This window comes from Macaca fascicularis, chromosome 4 (genome assembly GCF_037993035.2).
Source record: "Macaca fascicularis isolate 582-1 chromosome 4, T2T-MFA8v1.1".
NCBI lineage: Eukaryota > Metazoa > Chordata > Mammalia > Primates > Cercopithecidae > Macaca > Macaca fascicularis.
In genome coordinates this window covers 81,616,634-81,630,117 of record NC_088378.1, presented here as the reverse complement: position 1 = coordinate 81,630,117, position 13,484 = coordinate 81,616,634, and the positions used below count along the sequence as shown (strand labels likewise).

The 13,484-nt window shown below is 37.4% G+C and overlaps 1 long non-coding RNA gene across 1 annotated transcript in view; it reads left to right on the top strand.

Annotated features, from left to right (window-relative positions):
- Positions 1–7,786, top strand: part of LOC123572990 (uncharacterized) — an 85,488-nt gene extending 77,702 nt beyond the window's left edge. The window contains exon 5 of the long non-coding RNA XR_010586091.1: positions 5,713–7,786. This is a non-coding gene — a long non-coding RNA (uncharacterized lncRNA). The remainder of the gene's footprint in view (positions 1–5,712) is intronic.
- Positions 7,787–13,484: the final 5,698 nt, after the last annotated feature.

Below are 13,484 nucleotides of genomic sequence, written 5' to 3'. Positions count from 1 at the left end.
CTTTCTTTTCTCCTGTCACTGAGTAATTTCAAAAGACCTTTCTTTAAGTTCATAGGTACTTTCTTCTGCTAGATCTAGTCTATTGATGAAGTTCTTGATGATATTTTACGTTATAGTCATTGAATTTGTCAGCTTCAAGATTTCTGTTTGGTTCTTTTCCATGATATTTATCTCTTTGTTAAATTTCTCATTTAAAACATGAACTGTTTTTCTTATTTTTTTTTTTTAATTGCCTTTTTGTATTCTCTTTTATCTTGTTGGGTTTTCTTAAGAGTATTATTTTGAGTTTTTTTGGGGGGGGAGTTTGTAAATTTTCTTTAAAGTTCAGCTACTGGAGAATTATTGTGTTCCTTTAGGGGTGTATACTTCTTTGCTTTTTAATGTGGTTTGTGCCCCTATGTTGATGTCTGCATATCCAGTACAAAAATTACATCACCTCTCCAAATTTTAGAGTGGCTTTCACAGAAAAAGATTTTCACCTTCAGATGAAAGATGCCAGATGGAGAGGGTATGTTGACTGTTTCTGAGTGGATGAGATAGTATGGCATCCATGCAGCTCCTTCAGTTGCACTCAAAATCAGAGATGACTTTGGATGCCTCAGTGGCGTAGGCTGTAGGAGTCTATGGAAATGGATATGGAAATGTAGGTTGTTAAGAACCCTGGTGGCAAAGACTTTTGGGATTCCCCTCTTCTCATTTTTCCTTACAAGAGACAGTTTTGTTTCCTTTTTGGGATCCAAGGGGGGTCCCTCTTCAATACCACAAAGGAGATCCCTCTTCATGTTGATTATGATACAGCCCACAATCAGCTGCAGAAGTTATGAGTTCTAGGCTGAAAGTGCTCAGAGTAGTTGTAGTGCTGAGTTTCTGGTCTCAGGGTCCAAAGAACCTATTGTGCCACCTGGGTCTCAGGGCACAGGTTCAGTTTCTAAGTCAGTGTGGGATGCAGATTGCCTACAAAGCTAGGGTCTGTGACTCTGAGCACCCCCAGCAGCTCAGGCTCTGGGGGACAAGTTTTAGCTCTAATTCTGTCCCTGAAGGGCAGGGTATAGCACTGCCCTGGCTCCAGGGAAAAGAGGATTCTCTGAAGATTTGAGCACAAGCAGCAGGGTACAGCTGGAATTTGAGAATGAGATCCAACAGGTCGCCATGGCTACTCAGTCACCAGAAGATGCAGCATCACATAATGATGACTCTGGATCTAAGACGGTGGGATACAGCAGTATTTTCAGGTTCAGTGGCAGCAATAAACTCAGAATGGCAGAGAAAGCTTTGACTTGAGCCCTTGGGTACAGGGGACAGCTCAGTGATTATTCCATTCCCTGGGTAGGAGGTTGTGTGAGCAGCTCAGACTCTAGGGTGTTATTCTAATTCCAGAGCAGCAGGGTATTACAGCAGTTTGGCTGTATGGGAGTGTGTCTCAGCTCAGTCAATACTCTGTTTCCCTGGGATGTGGGGTACCATGTCAGGTAAGTTCTGGGATGCACAGAATGCTTGACTTGGCCAAAGCACCAATTCCCCATGAGTCAGGGTTCCATTTCAGCTCAAGCACAGGAAGGGTGTGAATGCTCTGGGCAGCTAAGTATTGTTTCCCTGTGAGGCAGCACACTGCTTCAGCTCAGTCCATGAGGGTCACCGCACAGCAGTAGCTGAGAAAAGCAGATTGAATGGCTTCATGGCAACTTGTCCCCATATGTTAGCATGTAGTATAAGCTTGGCCCACGAGTGATGAGCCACAAGGTGAGAGTGGTTCAGAGGTGACAAAGCCTAACTGATGGAAGGGTATCTTGATTATTTGTCCCAGAGCAATGTTTATGGCTCCAAGATGGTGTAGTATGATAGTGGCTTCGGCCATGCTGGGTGGTAGGAGTGGGATGGACACACTGTTGATGCCTTCTCTGGGTCGGGGGGTGGGGTGCAGCTGTGTGCATCCCAGGCAGCTCCCTCAGCTGGGCTTAGTGCTTGTGAGAATTGCAGTAGTCCCTACTGTGAGGATTGTAGGTACTCAAGGTGGTGATGGGGGATGATGGGGTCCTCTTGCTTACCTTTTCCCTATAGGAAGAATTTTCCCTTGGTTCCAAGCTGATTCCATCTGGGTGATGGAGTGACAGAAGTGAGATGTTTCCTTCTGTTCTTTGTGTGGCTATCCTGGGTTTCTTTGATCTACAAAGTTTCTGCTCTTTCTTTCGTGTACTCCAGTGCTTTCCTTCCGTTATTTTCATCAGAATGTACTCATTGTTTCTGCTGTCTTTGTAGGGGAGATGAGTGCTGGGGGCTTCTAACTGTCCATCTTGCTCTCAATCATTTTTTTTGGAAGTGTTTTATTAGGCTTACTTTAAAAAATTTGTGTTTTCTTAACTCCTTTGTTTTCTTTTGAGATAGATAATCATGTTTTCTGCAAGAGTAATATTTTCCTATCATTCTCACATGTCCTATATGTATTAGTTTGTATAATCAAATTAACTAGAAGCAGAAGCAGTAGCCACAGTGGCATCCTTGTCTTGTTTCTCATTTTAATGGACTCTCCATTAATATTTTATCAGCACACATATTGTGTTTTGGTTCTTATTAGATATGCTTAGGTAAATTTGTTTCTATTCTTAGGATATTAAGTATTTTTATTAAAGAAACTTTAATCCAAAGACAAGTGTTTCAGCTTTGAGAAAAACAATTTTGTAATGATTATTGCTTAATTTGTTTAGGATAAGATAAAAAGTGGGAGATACTTAATTGACCAAGTTGTTACAGTGACAGTTTAAAAATTGATTACAGTAACAGTTGCGCAAATGCTTCCTTCTCTTTGTACTCATACCTTTTTAAATTACTTTTTCTTCAAAATTGAGGTGACTTTAATGTTGCTATTACTTCAATAGTACCATAAATAGTTAACTAACACCTATAAAGTACATACTACATGCTGGGCACTATTCCATGTGAGAGAGAGAGATATATATATATGTATATATACACACACACACACACACACACACACACACACACCAATTTTTCCTCGAGGTATATATCATTTGGTAGAGACATTATTGTCTTTATTGTAGAAACATTGAACCAGTTATAGTAAAGAAAAAGAAAAAGTAATATTTTCAAAGCCATCCAGCTGATTATTGGCTGTAATGGAAGGTATCGGGTGATGATGGCACATTAGCCAAATGCCTCTCAAAACCCCTCCCTATTTAAATCTCAGATAATTATTTCCTCTATTATATTGCTGCATATCACCAAAAGATGAACTTCTGTTTCTCTCCGGTTTGTTTTTCATTTTTTCTCGTGCATAATAATGATCTGTGTTTGGATTTGTGTCTTTTGGATCCACCATATATTATTTTCTGCTATATGTAGCAGTGGTAGTATCCAGCAGCAAATCTTCTTGATAGCACTGGTAGTACCTATGGGGCATCCAAACAAGAGTATTTCTTCATCACAATCTTGGCTGTGGTTCCCTCTACAAAGCTTCTGTTGTTTTCTGCCCATTTCCTTAGCAGGTACCCCATCATGCCAGCTAATTCTGTGAGCTACCCAACATTCTTTCAACAAATTTATATTCTCCTTTTGTTAACTAGAACTGCTTTTTCTGCTCACATCCAAGATTTTTAACTGAGAGAGAAGTTGTTACCTGGGGATGGGGTGCATCAGATACTTTCAAGGAAATGTGGAAACTGTTAAATTGTTCATCTGGCATAGCTGGGGCAGAAACCAGTCAAAATCTTGCTTAAATGCCAATGCAGGAATTCAGTAATAGTGAAAAAGCTAATCAAATTGTTGTCTGTAGTCACCTGGCATCAGGTGCTCATTGCAGTGATGGCTTTTGGGAATTGAGGTGCCCCCACCACAGAATTGAGTTGCCCCCACCACAGAATAGTGGGGTGTACATGAAGAATTTATGGACTTAGAGAAAGGGTAGCTGTTTTGAACATCAATGGACAGCTTAAAGAAACAGAATGACAAGTTAAAATCCTTGAATTCTAGGCTCACAGCACTGACTGAAATCCAGGGAGTTTCTAGGATCAAGATAAAAGGATCTCTTATCTTTTGTTGCTGCAGGGACTGAGCTGGCAAAAAACAAAATGTGGTATTAGAGATAGTAAAATTAGACTATCAGTTGAATTCAGAGCTTTTCCTCGTCTCTTATGTAAAAATTAGAGAATTGGTAGGGAAAGAGTATTTTGGCACCCTGAACACTAGCTCCCATTGTTAGCCCATTGACACTGAAGAATACACTATGAAAATTCCTTGTACCTCTTCTTAAAGGCACCCATCGCGACTTACCAGGGGAAGAATGCACTGGGAAAATGGAAATGCTAAGATCTTTTCGAGATTCTTAGACACAGCATTAAACACATTAATCTATTTTGCCCATTGGGAGGATTTTCTCTCTCAAACCTACTGGATGACTTGTGGAGCTCATGGGCAAAATAACGCCCCAAGAAGTCCAGTTTTCTCTTGTGCTTTGATAATAGTTTCAAATTGCCTTAAATGTCAACTTACCAGTATTTATGGCAAATAGCTGCCAGTTTGCCTAGAAACTAGATAAGGGATCTCAAAGGAACTGAACTGGGGGACTAGTGGCAGATTTTTTTTTTTTTATTTTATTTATTTATTTATTTTATTTTTTTTTTTTGCGGGGGGAGATTGGGGGGAAGAGAAGCATGGAAGAATTTCTTAAAATAGGCTCAGAACATAAAGAATATTCATGCTACATGTTAATCCAAAGGACATTTCTAGCCAAACAGCTCATAATATTTAGATGGACGAGTTAACCTAATCTCTCAATGTAGGTTGTCTTCCTTCTGTAGAAGCTTTAGAATTTAATGAACAAAGTGACCATAGTTGAAAAGATAGCAGCTACTCAAGCACAACAACACAGGATTCCCTTTACCTGTGTACCAAGATGTTTTACCAAAAGTAGTAAATGCAAACCTATAATACTATAGGATAATTGTTTGGACAACTGTTTGCTTGGAATCAGTTGATGATTGTTTTACTGCTTTTGTCATGCAGAATTCATGTAATGCCTCAAGTCAGCATCATTATACCTTACACAACTGAATGCTTTATTCAATGTCACTGTATTTCTCATAGTTTCTTCCAAACAAGGAACTCTATTTCCTATGAACAAAGCAGGAAATGGGATAATGCCCTTAGGTTTGTTTAGTCTTATATACTTTTTTGAAGAATAAGTTAGGTATCATGTCATAGGATATTACCTATGATTTGAAACATTTGAAACGTACACATTTCTATTTATTTCACAGTCAGTATACAATAGAATTGAAATTAGTACTTCTCCAAATTAAACCTAATTAATTATTCACAATATATTTATTCCTATCTCTGAAATAATGGGAACTACTGGTTTAGAAACTAGTAATGTTCAAGGCAGAAATGTTACACCAGGGTATTCAGTGATGGTTGCATGGAGTAAACATTGCCAACTGGTAAATTCAGAATCTCATGACCTGAGTCAGCAAACAATAAAATGGGTTAGTGTGTTGTATAGGGTAATTGATATTGAAAGTCAAGAGGAAAGATAATTTATGATACATCAGGAAGGGTGGGTCTCCAGTTGGTTCCATGGGTAATTTTTATGTGACCATATTTATTTGTAAAAGATTGAACTATACAGATAAAACTAGTAAGAGTTCAGAACCCCTAGGAATGAAGGATTTTCATAAATCTACTTCTCCTTTCTTTCAGTTGCTACTGTGGCAAGATCAAGACTGGATCTAGGAGATCTCGGTTCAATATGGAGATTATCCAAGGATGCTAGTGTTGGAGCTATATGCTGTAACTGAAGAGGGTTAAAATTGTCTCCTTTTGGGACATTGGTAAACTGGACTTTTGCTATGAGAGGAAGTTTCATGGTATAAGACAGGAAGTTTTTTTGATTAGAATGGGCAAAAGATTTTATATGAATTCCAGGTTGCTAAAGAGATTATTGCTAGTGGGAATGTTGTGAACCTATCATACACATGTTTACCTTATTTGGGATGAAAATCCGTACTATGGGCTGGGCGCGGTGGCTCACACTTGTAATTCCAATACTTTGGGAGGCTGAGGCAGATGGAACATGAGGTCAGGAGATTGAGAAGATCCTGACCAACGTGATGAAATCCTGTCTCTACTAAAAATACAAAAGTTAGCTGGGCATGGTAGCATGTGTCTGTAGTCCCAGCAACTTCATTCCACTCCAGTCTGGGTGATAGAGCAAGACTCTGTCAAAAAAAAAAAAAAAAAAAAATCCTTGCTATGTAAATCTTGGAGGAAGCCAGAATTTAAGGTCAGACTAACAAGGTCGTATATTCTTCTTTGTTTCCCCTGGCACCCAGAGCAGGGCAACTGACCTAGGTTCAACCTACTGGATGGCCCACTTTGAATTTTCAGGAAGTGATACAAAATTTTAAAAAGGCCTATGAAAAATTATTGACTATCACTGTGTTCATGGCAGCTGTGCCCGGTGACAGTGGGTCTAGTTCAGTGGTATTCAGGAACAACAGTGAGTGATTCCTGTGTTGTAACCAGGAAATTCCTCTAGTGGAAATTACCTGTATTTTCTGATGTTTGACCTTCCTATTTTCCCAAATACAGTTATCAAGCTTTTGAGTGAATTCTAGTATCTACTCAGTAGGCTCCTGTCTATTGAATCTTTTCAGGATTCAAATCCAACTTCAACATTACCTCCAATCAAATGCTCTCCCTGGACTCTACATTGGTAATTGAAATGCCATTCAAAAAACTTCAGATTATAGCTTCTGTCATGGCACTTCTCATGTTTTGTTATAATTGTTTTCTTTGTCATGTTAATTTCCCAAGTAGAAAGTTGAAAGGACTAAAACTTTCCTGTGGTTAAAACAATCTGGCCTCATATAAGATTTGGTAAAGTAGGAATTCTACAACTGTGTTTCTAATCAATCAGTATAGTTGACCTCTGGCTGTTACCTTACATGGGTATTAAGTTATTGCCTCTCAGCTCAGACTCTTTCTTCTACACTCTGCTCTGTGAAGCTGGACTAGAAATCTGCAAGCTTCATGTCTGCTTTGCCAGCTGCCTTCCTCTTAGTCTTGGCTAGTAGAAAGCACTAGAGGGAGCTGTAAGGATGGAAGAGGGAAAGAGACTTGCTCCATCTTGTTTGTTTGGTGCTGGCTTCCCGTTTGCTTCCTGTCATTGAGCATCACCTCAGCCTCATCTCACCTCTTCCTGCTGGTAGCAGCAGTTTGTCTCTGTAGAATGTTTAATTGACTTTGCAGTTCTTCAGCATTTGCAGAATCAGTCTCAATGTGCTCCTGCAAAAGCAGCAGCCCCTGATGCTGTCAATCAGCATTCCTCTTCAGAGGCCTGGGTCCTCGTCCCATAAGATATTTCCCTCAAGCAAAGAGACACAAGCATGGGTGAAGCAGCACGCTTTATCCGAGATCTGAGTTTCAGCTCTGCAGACCCTCCTCCGAGATTGTACATTTGCATACCCAGTCCTAGTAGGGTAACTGCAGTCTATAGAAACTCCTTCCATAACAATGCAATTATTTTTCTTTTTGCCATTTTAAGTCTTTAGTACCTAGTTAACACTTATTTATATAAAACCATTTCTGTTAAAATAACTGACTTGACTTTGTCTTATGAATGGACCCTGACTGATACACACTCATTCTAGGGTAGTATATGCAAAAGCATGCTTGATGGTACCCTGAACTGTTCTGGCCCATTTTAACCATAAGTAACCATGAAAAGTGCATCCTTCTGCATGTGATATATTGACTCAGAAAACTAGAAAAATCCAGGTGCTTAGGCCAATTTGAATTGTATTTTCAGTATTCAAAATGAAAAGATGTAATGAGGATGTTCATGTTTTACTCTATTTTTGAATTGCTTATTTACAAAAATAATCATGTCAGGGTGTTGCATAGAACAGGTTATGTACTCAAATTGGATAATTTGAGATACTTTGAGATGAAATTAATAAAATGATGATCTACAAAAGCTAGAGCAGGGTATAGAGAAATCAAAAGAGATTTCAATACCCCAGGGCCAGTTGTAATGGAGAGACCTGTTATCACCCTTATATCTGAAAGGACTAAAACCCATAGAGCGATTTGTGCAGCAAGAATCACCCGTCAAGAGCTGTGACCTTTGGCAGAGGTATACAATCAACCTGCAGAAAAGGAGCAAGGAAAATAAATTTTCCTACCTACCTCTGATCTCCTGCCAGGGATATCCATTAGCCAAGCTCAACTAGAAACTGCAGGGCAAGGGAAACACTTAATGCCGTTCATAGAGATCATTGTCCTGTGGGTCTGCTGGGGAGAGGTGGAGGGCAGAAGATCTGAAGGGGTGAATGGAACACAGCTTCAAAAAATGGGTTAATTATAAGCATAAATGAAATATTTTTAATAATGGAACATTTTCAGGAAGAAATCTTTTTGAATAAATGAGGAAAATATTCTGAGGGCAGGGAGGGAACGTGATGGGAAGAGAAGAGAACATTTACAAAGCATTTCTGGAAGCATAGAAGTTAAATATCAAAGAAAAACACTCTGTCATCTGAAAACATGAGAGGAATTGGAAATATAAGTGTTCTAAATAACATTTTTACTTTTAACAATAAATACAGATTTTTAACACACTTTTATCTTGATTCTGGGAAGCATTTTAGTGCTCGGTAGCATTAAGAAACACTGAAACACTGAAACAGGTTGACAAATACCTCCAAACATATATAACATGTGTATGTATGTATGCTTTAACATTTCAAAATATAATGTGGTAAGTTTCAAAGCATTTATAATTAATTAAGCTGTTTTCACAGCCCTTTAGAAGAATATTTTTCCAGGATAGCTGACTGCATAATGCTTTGCATGATTTATTTATAGACTACTAATGAAGACATATCTAATCATCATAATTAATTGGTATTTTTGTGCTTTGGGGCCTAATCACAAAATCTTTTACATGCTGGCTCAAAGTAAACCTGGCTATGGGGCAAATATTTAGGACAAACCCTGCTTGTTGTTTTTAATATACAGCTCCATTTTATTGATTTGTTTATTCAACATTTCTGACTCTGATTATACAATGCCAGGATAAGTGGCCCATTTGGTCAATTTAACTTTTTAAAATACTTTCTTAAACAAACAAAAAGAAGACAGAGGAATCATATTTGGCATAGTAGATAAAAACTTCAGTTTTTTACATTATTTATTGTGTTGTATTACTATCAGATTGTGATACTGTTTATAAGAATTTTGATTACCTTGAAGTGAAAGCAGAATTATTCTCTTCTAATTTACTTGTTAATTTTCCTTTCTCTTTTACTCATATGAAAAGTAACTTGAACTCACTGTTATGAGCCAAATTAAGGTTTTTGTTTTGTGTATTTTTTATAGCTATTGGGAGTTCCTGAGGAAAACTCTCAGAACACGCACTTTCATGTTTAGATACTGAAATAGTGAGAAATTACACCAAGAACAAAGGTGAATATCAAATATCTCTTTTATTTTGAACAGAGGCCAGTTTAGTATGTGGCTTTTATGCTTTTATATGCAGCAAGCACTAAAATTACACTGGTGTTTACCCTGTGTCCACAAACAGAAACATATAGAAGGCTGAAACAGAAACATATAGAATATAAGCTCTGCCCGGGAAGAGCAGAGCAGAGCTTATATTCTCTTTGATCAGCTTCCCAGAGAAAAAGAAGGCCGGAGTGAAGCCAGGTATGTCCAGTTATTATTTCCCAAATTTATAAATGTCTTAAATCACTCCACCTTTCATGGACAGAATGAGCAAAGAGAGGGGACTAGAGTTTTACTAATTAATCTCCTCTCAAAGAAGAGTTTCAGATTAAAGATTTCAGTCTATTAAAAGGAAAGAAGGAAAAACAAATATTTTGTATTTTTCCAATGGCTTTATTCAGTTTAAGTGATCCTTTGAATATTTTAGCATTAAAATATCCTAAACATTTCATCTGATATATTTAATCCTATCATGAATCCCAAATATCACCTCAGTGTTTGCTTCAGGAACCCAACCTGTGACAGGTGCCCATTGTTTTATGAATATGAGCATGTTCTCCTTAAAAAGAGACAATACTTCAAACAGATTATAAGACAATGATTGAATATTAATAACAATAGTGATAAATTAGAATATAACATGATGTATTTAGTTTTTATTTGAAACTTATCTAAAGTTCTGAACCTTCCTTTGCTTTATAACTAAAACACCATTTATTTGAACTCCTGCAAAGGATAGTGAGCTTTCTGGATGGTGACTTCTACTGAAGTTTCTGGAACTGGAATAACTTTCCTAACTAAATTAGTATATTAACTAATTTTATTTTTTGTGATTCTTCTGTTATCTATGATTTTCATTTAAACTGACTACCTAGTGATGCAACATAATTCACTTGCTTCTGCAAACATTCTGATTAAATCAGTCATTATGAAGCCCTTCTGAGAAGCCACTAAGACAAGAAAAAGTGAATATTCCATCAATAAAAGGAAATCAAAGTGAGAGATGGATAAATATCTTTAGTATTAATTAGTCTAATATAATTATTTAAAAATTTAAGCAACAGAAAAATATAGGGCCCAAAAGATCATATTTCTAAGTTAATGAATTTATGAACATGAGAATTGTATAACTGTTTGCATTAGCTTGGGCTGCTATTAAAAAAATCATAGACGTGGTGACTTTAGAGCAGACATTTGTTTCTCAAATTTGGAAACTGGAAAGTCTAAATTCAAGGTGCCACTAAATACAATTTCTGGTAAAATTCTTCTTTCTGGCTTGTAGACAGCCATCTTCATCTTCATCCTGTGTCATAACATGACGGAGACAGATCAATTTTTGCTTTTCTTCTTCTTATAACACCAATAACTCCATCATGAGGGTCCCTCATAACCACATGTAGCCCTAATTACCTCCCATTGTCTCCATCTCCAAATACCATCACATTGTGCTTTAGGACTTCAACATATGAGTTGAGTCTTGGGGAGACTGAAATCAGTCCATAGCACCAGTCACAAAAAAAAATATTTGAGATGAGCAGAAAAAATTTGCTTTTCAGATTATAGAGAAACACTTGGATTCCAGCAGGTATCATCTTAGGAATGCTGAACTTAAGATAAAGAGACAGGGGGCTGAGTTCCATTGTGGGACTGAATGCCTAAAACTCTTGAGATGGCTTAAAAAATGTCTGTAACTATACCTTCCTCAGGAATAAGATAGGGCTACTGAAGATCTTTCATAGGGTTGTGTGTATTTCTAAATGAGGTAAGATATATACTCTATGTGTCGAAACAATAATAGAAAATTAAAGGTAAGATATCACAATGTAATTTCTTCATTTCAGATACCGACACTGTATATATGTATATACAATACATATATATAAACACACACACTACATTTTAAAGGAGTTATGAGAAAGATGGAGTATTTGAGAAATGAGCAATTTTGAGGAAAGAAGAGCTAGTCTATATGAAAGATGTTTAGGGAACTATATTTTAAGCCTTTCACCACTGACTGTCTTATGAACCTTCCCACACTCCTTATTGGATATTGTTCTTCCTGAGGAAGTTTGCTTTTCCTCTTTAAAATAATACCTGTGAAATTTTAAACTGTACTTTTGCATCCAATTGTTTGAACCATTTAAGTAGAGTTGATTGATTTCAGAAGCAGTGCTATTAAAAATGATGAGTAATTTGTTAAAGAAGGAAAACAAAACATGCGGGAGAGAAAACACAGGGTGAGACTGGAAGAGAAATACAGAATATTGAGACCCCTGTGATGGCGTTAAAGCATTGGGTTAATTACTCCTTCCCGGAAGTTAAGATGAGAGCTACTGGCTCAAACGTGTGAGTGAGTGAGGACAGGGAACACAAATAAACCTAACAGTAATTTATCTTACAAGTGTGAGAAAATACTGTCTCCTTAGAATGTGTAATGTGTATATTTCTTATTAAGGATTGATAGGTAACCTTTAGAAACTGCCCAATTAGCATTAGAATTTGATAATGTGGGTCAGGTGGGGTGACTCACACCTGTAATCCCAGCACTTTGGTAGGCTGAGGCGGAAGGATTACCTGCTGTTAGGAGCTGGAGATCAGCCTGTCCAACATGGTGAAACCTCGTCTCTACTAAAAACTACAAAAATTAGCTGGGTGTTGTGGTGGGCTCCTGTAATCCCAGCTACCTGGGAGGCTGAGGCAAGAGAGTTGCTGGAACCTGGGAGACGGAGGTTGCAGTGAGCCGAGATCATGCCATTGCACTCCAGCATGGGTGACAGAGTGAAACTCTGTCTTAAAGAAACAAAAAGAAAAAGAAATTGATAGTGTGGGCTGGTTGTGGTGGCTCACGCCTGTAATTCTAGCACTTTGGGAGGCTGAAGCAGGCAATCACGTGACATCAGGGGTTCGAGACCAGCCTCGCCAACATGGTGAAACCCCATCTCTACTAAAAAAAAAAAAAAAAATAGCTGGGTGTGGTGGCACATACCTGTAATCCCAACTACTTGGTAGGCTGAGGTAGGAGAATCACTTGAACCCAGGAGGCAGAGGTTGCAGTGAGTGGAGATCATGCCATTGCACTCCAGCCTATGTGACAAGAGTGAAACTTTGTCTAAAAATAATAATAATAATAAAAAAGAAAGAAATTGATAGTGTGACACAGCACATTCTTGATTAATACTAAAAGTATGTAAATATATATATGTAAATATATATATAGAGAGAGAGACAGAGTCTAAAAGCATATATTTTCTAAATGAATACTTCCCTTATTTTTTATTAAAAGTATACATTTTCTCCACTTCCACACTGTATAGTTTACTGTGTTAAACATTTGCCCACCATTTTTTTTAAAGGATGTAGAATATACAAAAAAACTCTTCATAGCTTGAAATGTGCATAGGAGATAGACAAGTTTAGCTACTGCAGGATGAAAAGACTTGATGTGTTTTATGCCATGTTTATTTATTCCAACTATAAAAACAGAAATGATCCGCAAAATAGTTTGATGGATAATGACTGAGGTTGTAAAAGTGATTGTGACTAATGGTATTTACCTTGTTTGGTTAAGTTAATTGAAAATCAAGGTGAAATTACCCTCTAGATAGATCCTATATTTTATAGCATTTGTAAAATAATAAAAAGGTTATGCCATCCTCAATTCTCAAAAACTTGTATTGTTTTTGAAACTGTCAGAACATATTTTCCATCTGTATTACAGAAACAGGTAAACAATCTGATATGATGACCTCATTGTGTTTGTGTTTGGCCATTACAAGTGTTGGCAGTTCCCTGGCTTCTGTTTGGAAGTAGTGTGTCAGTTGCATCTTATAATATGTTTGCCTTTGGTGAGGCATCAGAAAACATGTCACATATTGGAGATTTATGTACTATAAAACGTCTCAGGAGCTTAACTTCACCATTAGGGTTACTCCTGTATAAACTTTGATAAAAGTAATATCTTTGCT